Source organism: Melospiza georgiana, chromosome 26 (genome assembly GCF_028018845.1).
Source record: "Melospiza georgiana isolate bMelGeo1 chromosome 26, bMelGeo1.pri, whole genome shotgun sequence".
Classification (NCBI taxonomy): Eukaryota; Metazoa; Chordata; class Aves; order Passeriformes; family Passerellidae; genus Melospiza; species Melospiza georgiana.
Genome location: NC_080455.1, coordinates 2192522 through 2198898, shown reverse-complemented (window position 1 = coordinate 2198898; position 6377 = coordinate 2192522). Strand labels below are relative to the sequence as shown.

At 52.4% G+C, this 6377-nt stretch overlaps 1 protein-coding gene across 2 annotated transcripts in view; it reads left to right on the top strand.

Moving 5' to 3' along the window:
• Positions 1-596: 596 nt before the first annotated feature.
• ELAVL1 (ELAV like RNA binding protein 1) overlaps positions 597-6377 on the top strand; it is a 50892-nt gene continuing 45111 nt past the window's right edge. For both annotated transcript variants that reach the window (XM_058040738.1, XM_058040739.1), the window contains exon 1: positions 597-671. The gene's annotated coding sequence lies outside the window, so the exon portion shown is untranslated. The remainder of the gene's footprint in view (positions 672-6377) is intronic.

The following is a 6377-nucleotide window of genomic DNA, read 5'->3' as shown; positions in this document are numbered from 1 at the left end:
GGAAGCATTTAATCTCCTAGCCGGCATTCCCGCGGGTTGTGCCCGTGGAGCTTCCCCGTGCCCGGGCTCCGGCTGCCGCAGGCCCTCGGCCGAGGAGAGCCTCGGTTACCGGGAGCGCTGCCCGCGGCCCAGGGCTGCCGTGCTCCATCTTCCACACTAGCCTGGCTCCCCGGCACAGGGCACCACTCGCGTTTCTCCTGCTCCAAGAGCCCGGCCGGCCACAGGAGGCACGTTCCCCTCCGCGCTCCTCTCCACAGAGCAGCCGGACCCGCGGCCGGGGCGCACCGGCCCTTCCCGAAGCCCCGGGCCGCCCCGGGGAGACCACTCTGATTGCGCTGCGGGGCCCCTCCACCCCTGGCGCTGCCCGCTCCGCGGTGCGGCAGCAGCCACGCTCCCCGGCCACGCTCCCCGGCACGGCTCGCACTCCCGGCCCTGCTCTCGCTCCCCGCACCCGGCCCCGCTCCCCTCCCCCCGGCGCGCGGCAGGCTCCGCCCCCGGCCGCACTTGACGGACGGGCGGAGGAGCCAATGGCGCGCGGGGCACGTGCGCGTGGCAGCCAATGGGTGTCGGCGGGCGGCGCGGGGGCGGGGCCGTGGCGCTGGAGCGGCTCGTTGTGCGCTGCGGACCGATCGCCTCCCGCTGCCCGGGCCCGGCCGCCGCCGCCGCCGCAGGTGAGGCCGCGCGCGGGCCGCGGCGTTGCGCCTGAACAGCGCCGGCGGCACCCGCGGGGCCGGCGCGGAAAGGAACGGGCGACGAGGACCGGGCGGGCGGGCCGAGGCCTGGGCCTGGCAGGGTAGCCCGGCCTGTGGGGGGAGGGGCCGCAGGGCAGCGCGGGCCCGGGGCGGCGGGCGGGCGGCGGGGTCGCGGCCTGCGGGGCCCGCGGGGCCGGATGGGGCACGGGCAGGGAGCGGGTCCCGAGGCCGCCGCGCTTGCGGCGGGAAGGCCGCGGGTCGCGGTGCCGCGATGCGTCTCAGGGCCTTTCTCCGTCCGGTTAATGGCCTCATCTTTCATGTTTATTTTTCCCGTGTCTGTGCGGACGCAGCTTTTAAATCTCCCACGTTGGTTAGGGCTGGCACGTCGTTGTTGACTGGCGGTACCCGAGGGTCTGTGCCAGCGCGGTCGGCGCCGGTTGGCATCGGTGCTGGCAGCGGGGCCGGTGCTGGTGTGGCGAGTGCTCGGGGCCGCAGGAATCGGGGCTAAAGCTGCAGCCGCTGCTGTTTGTGCTCCTGGAGCAATTCCGTGCCGAGCGTTTGCTCGGGTTTAGCGGCTGGAGGAGGCAGGGCTGTCCTGGGGCGCTTTCTCTCAGTGCTACAGCCGTGGGGAGCCGTGCTCCTGCCGGGCTCTGCACCGCTGCGAGTGCGGGAGCGTTTGTTGGGCACAGAGTTGTATCCGAGACTTGCTGGGAAAGGAAGCGCGGTTTGTTTCATAAGGACTTGCACCGGGATCCTGTGGTCACTTAATGAGGCATCTGTGGAAAACAAAAGAGGAAAGAGTTGGGACGGGTAGGGATTAATTCCTTTTGTTAACGCCTGTTGTTGTTATATTTGATCACTTTTTGAGGTGTTCGTAGTTTTGTTCATTTTACTCTCTGATGGTGGGTGTTGACTGCTCGTGTTGCTCGGCTCTCACCTCTTTACGAGTTGTTGTTTCCCTGTACTCCTGTTTCTACCACTTTTTTTTTCTGGAGCCGTGTGAAAGCCGTTCTGTGACTTGTTACATTACAACTAGGGTGATGCACATGTTCCATAGTCTTTATCAAACTTGTAGAGCTGATGGGATTTCTTAGATTCCTCTTGACTCCTGGGTTATGTCTGTGTGTGTGATGAATAATAAAATCAAGAGTCCTGAGCCTGAAAGTCTGTGCTGCATGAGATGTTCCTGTGAGTGTCCTGTTTTGTTCCGAAGCAGAGTAACTGTGTATATAATGATCCCGGTGCTCCTGTGGTTTCCATTATTCAGGGTGTTCAGCGGTCAGGAGTCACAGCTGTGGTTGCAGGAGGCTCTTTCCAGGCCTGACTGGAATATGGACAGGAACACCTTAAGCTGGTGATTGTTCAGTGTGTTGTGCAGTGAGTTTGTAGCCCTGCTGTGGGTGGTTCTGCGGGACCAGATGAACTCCTCAGGGATTGTCTTGTGTGGTACCAAGTTTGTGAAAACAGCAGCAGCAGTAAGCACGGGCTGAATGGAAATGTGAATGTTGTGTGTAGCAGCTTACTTATCTGTGTTTGTTGAACAGTGTTTGGTGCTGACATGAACCTAATGGGAAATGTGCTCTGTGCTCTGGATTCAAGCACTATTTTCTTGCTGTTTCTTGAATGTTCTATCACTTTTTTTTTCTTCTGGAAAAAGCCCTCCTTGTCTTGACCTGAGACATGCCATTTTACTTTCAGAGTCCATCTCTTTCAGCTGTTGTACCAGCCTACTTTCTCTCTTGAAGCTTTGGTCTCTGTCTTGTTTCTTGCTTATTTGTTGTGAGCTCTCTGAATTGATTCCCAGGGTTACTGGCTGTCACTGACCACATGTGGATAAGCTGCCTGTGAAGTTGGTAGACTTTTAGTCACCACGTTTAGAAAGCTCAAACTCACTATGTATTTAGACTTCAAGAAGAAGTTCAGAGAAGCTGTTCTTTCTGCATTCCAGGTATTTTAGAAGCGGCTTGGAAGGCATTTAGGGAGAATGACAGGAAAGGTGATAAATTTTGACTTGTGCTGAAAATGATCAGGGCACTTCTGTCTGATGAGCAGTTCTGTATTCAGGCACCTGCAAGCTTCAAACTGCTGGCCTAAATGATCCATTTGAGTATACAACCTCGTTATATGTAGGTGATGTATGCAAAAATAGATTCTAATTTTTTTTTTTCTGAGGAGATAGGGTGGAAATAAGCTGTACTGAGAAGGCAGAGATGTTTTTCATGTGTGTGGGTTTGCTGCCTTCAGGGTTTTTTTTTGTTTGTTTTTAAAATTAGTAGCAGTAGTATAATACTACAAAGGTATAATTTTCCTATCTCCTACTGCTTTCATGGCCTCCATGTAGGAACACAGCAGCAAACTACAGTGTCTCACCAGGCCCTCAGAGATGGATTTCCAGCTAGTTGTTTTGTGCTGCTGAACAAGTTAGATGCTGTCTTTCCCTCCTGCTATTACTTGTGTTCCTGCCCCTTCAAGGTGAAAGTCTCTGAAGATGGGTCAGTGTTATCCAAGGTTGGATCAATGTGTGGAGCAGCTGTTGTCAGAAAGTGTCTGGAATCTACAGTTCTTATGTCCCCTTCTCATCTCCTGCCCTCTCCCTCAGAAAGGAATCATTCCCTAACAGCACAGTTGTCTCCAGATGTCTTTTGTGTAGGTGAAAAATTGCCAAAGGCAGTTTATGGACAATCTGACACTGTCTAGAAAAAGCAAGATAATTTATTATTTCCTTATTTTAAAGATCTGTTTATCATAAATCTGTGGTTTTTTTAATACCAGTGCAGAAGGTGAGATAGTCCAGGCTGTGCAAAGTTCTTCTCTGTCTCTTCCCTGCGTAGGGGTTTGCTGGTGTTAACTGGCAGCATCTTTGAGCCAGGGGCAGCAGCTGTGGAATCCCAGAATGGCTGGAGCTGGGAGGGACCTTAGAGACCATTTCATTCCACCCTGTGCCACAGGCAGGGACACCTCCCACTGTCCCAGGCTGCTCCCAGCCCTGCCCAGCCTGGCCTTGGGCACTGCCAGGGATCCAGGGGCAGCCCCAGCTGCTCTGGGAAATCCATTCCAGGGATGGATTCCACAATTCCTGATTCCCAATCTCCCACCCAGCCCTGCCCTCTGGCAGTGGGAGCCATTCCCTGTGTCCTGTCCCTGCAGGCCTTGTCCCCAGTCCCTCTGCAGCTCTCCTGGAGCCCCTCCAGGCCCCAAAAGGGGCTCTGAGGTGTCCCTGGAGCCTTCTCCTGTCCAGGTGAGCAGGCCCAGCTGTGCCAGCCTGGCTCAGAGCAGAGGGGCTCCAGCCCTGGCAGCATCTCCGTGGCTCCTCTGGTCCCACTCCAGCAGCTCCATGTCTTTCCTGTGCTGGGAAGTGCACTGTGATGTGTAACTCTGAGCAGAGCCTGGCACCCTCTCTCTGTCAGGGCTGGCTGTTAACCTGGGGAGATGGGGAATGTGGATCTGGCTGCAGATGTTCGGTGTCTCAGCCACACGTTCCTGATTGCCCTCGCTGCTCCTGCTCAGGCTGAGGGGCCCCAGTCCCTGCTGGGTGTTGGACCAGCAGTGCATGGTGATTACAGCCAGCCTGTATCTGATTTCTGACAGCATCCCAATGATGATTAATTTTATTCCTAGCAATTGAGTGCAGTTCATCAGACTGGTAAAGTAAGGTCATTGCTCTGAAGAATGCAGCTTATCTTTCAAATGTTTTTGTCTCTGAATGACAATATAAGCATTGACAAAAACACCTTGATGATGTTATTATATGAACATGAATAAAAACAACTAAGGGAGGCATTTAAAACCCTTCCAGACAAATCTGATTGCTAAAACTGCTTTGCTGAAATATTAAAATTATGACAGTTGAGATTTGTTAGACCAAAAATATGCTCAAAACTAAGTTTATGCCTAGTGTTTTTAAAACAACATTAAAAAAAAAGCTTAAATTATGTTGTACTGAAATGAGTGATTCAGCATATGGAAATAGAATTTGTGGAAATGCAGCAGCAGATTTTAGTAATGGCTGCTTGTGGTGCTGAGCTATTTTTACTGGCAAAAGTGTTGGAATCTTAGGTGCAGTCAAGCTGAGGAGAACAAGGGTAGTGTCCTTGTTTCAGGTGTGCAAAGGGGAAAAGAATCAAAGAGATGAGATCTGTTACCTCTGGAAAACCCAAAGGATAGGCAAGTAGAAAGGGTTTGCTTTTTTCCCTCATACACTGTATAAATGCTGTTCTTGAATTTAAGAGACAATCTGGATTTTGTGATTTCTCCTCCCCCCAAATGGCTTTTGATGTTTGGTCAGGATTTGAGGGGAATTTGAAGGGGTAGTGCACAAATGTGTGGTGAATCAAATACCAGCAGGGCACTGTCCTTGTCCTGTGGTCTGTGTGTTCATGGAGAGCTCTTTGCTTGTGGGGTGCAATATGCAGAGCTATTGGGGCCATGATAAGAGTTTGTACAAAGAATAAAAGGTGTTTTCCTGTAGATTGTGGGGAAAGGCTCTGTGATGTAGAGAGGTCTGGATTAGGTAATGGAGAGAGATGTGTTCTGACTGTGGAGCACTAAGAAACTTTTTCTTCCTTGGGAGGCAGGTGGGCCTAGGGGAAGGTTTTCTGCTGGTGTGGCTCTCCAGGCAAAAACTATTCTGTTCCTTACACCAATTTCAGAGAAGACAGTATGTTGCTTTTTCTTCCCCCAGTTATGTTGAGATTAAACTCTTCCTTCTCTGGACTGCTTCACTTCTCAATCCTGGTATGAATCTGCCTGCAGAGCAAGTTTTTGCATGACAATACTGTGTTGGATAGTTCTTGAAAACTGTTTTCCTGAAGCAGTTTAAATTAATTGAGGCTCTTCAGGCCCTTATATGTGTGGCATTGGTTTTGACATGTGTTCCAGCCTGGACATCTCAGCACCTCTGCACCTGCCTTCTGCATTGGTTTGGCACTTGCCTGGATGTAGTAGTGTTCTTTTTGTTCTGTTTCAGGGGTGGTCTCCAAGGAACAGCTCAGCAGCTTAAGACAAGATTGTTGCCTTGTAGTCAGCCATGACTCTGGGGGGGAGGCGTGTCAACAAAAATCTGTGTGGTGGAGAAGCAGAAGGGCTCCAGTAGCCTTGAAGTTCTGCTTCAAGCACCCCATTTAGATTCTTAAGTCCACAGGCAGAGCTCAAGAATGAGCCTATGAGACTGAAATGCAAATTGATGAAAGAGCTCATGGGCAGAGCTCTGCAGCATCACTGGTCTCAGGGCTCCTGTTCGTTTACCACTGACACCACCAACAAGGAGATTTCACCAGTTCAGGGACTCTGTCAGGCACTGTCCACTGGAGCCCCTCCTGTATAGAGTGTCCTGGGTGATCCTGACTTGCCCTTCATGGCAAAGAAAGATTGAGGTTTGGGGTGAGTAGCTGGGTCAGCAGCTCCAGGTCTGCATGGTGTAAGGACCATGCTGTGCTCACTGTGGCCCATTCCCAGTGCTCCAGTCAAGGTGCCATGAGCTCTGTGCCACAGAAATCATTGATCCAGGAAGAATTTCCCATCTTAAGTTCTGCACTAGCTGATCCATCATCCATCCCACCTGAAGAGCTGCCTCCATCTCTGGGGACCCCAGCAGAAGAAAGACATGGACCAGTTGGAGTGGGACCATGGAGCCATGGAAGTGCTCTGAGAGCTGGAGCCCCTCTGCTCTGAGCCAGCCTGGCACAG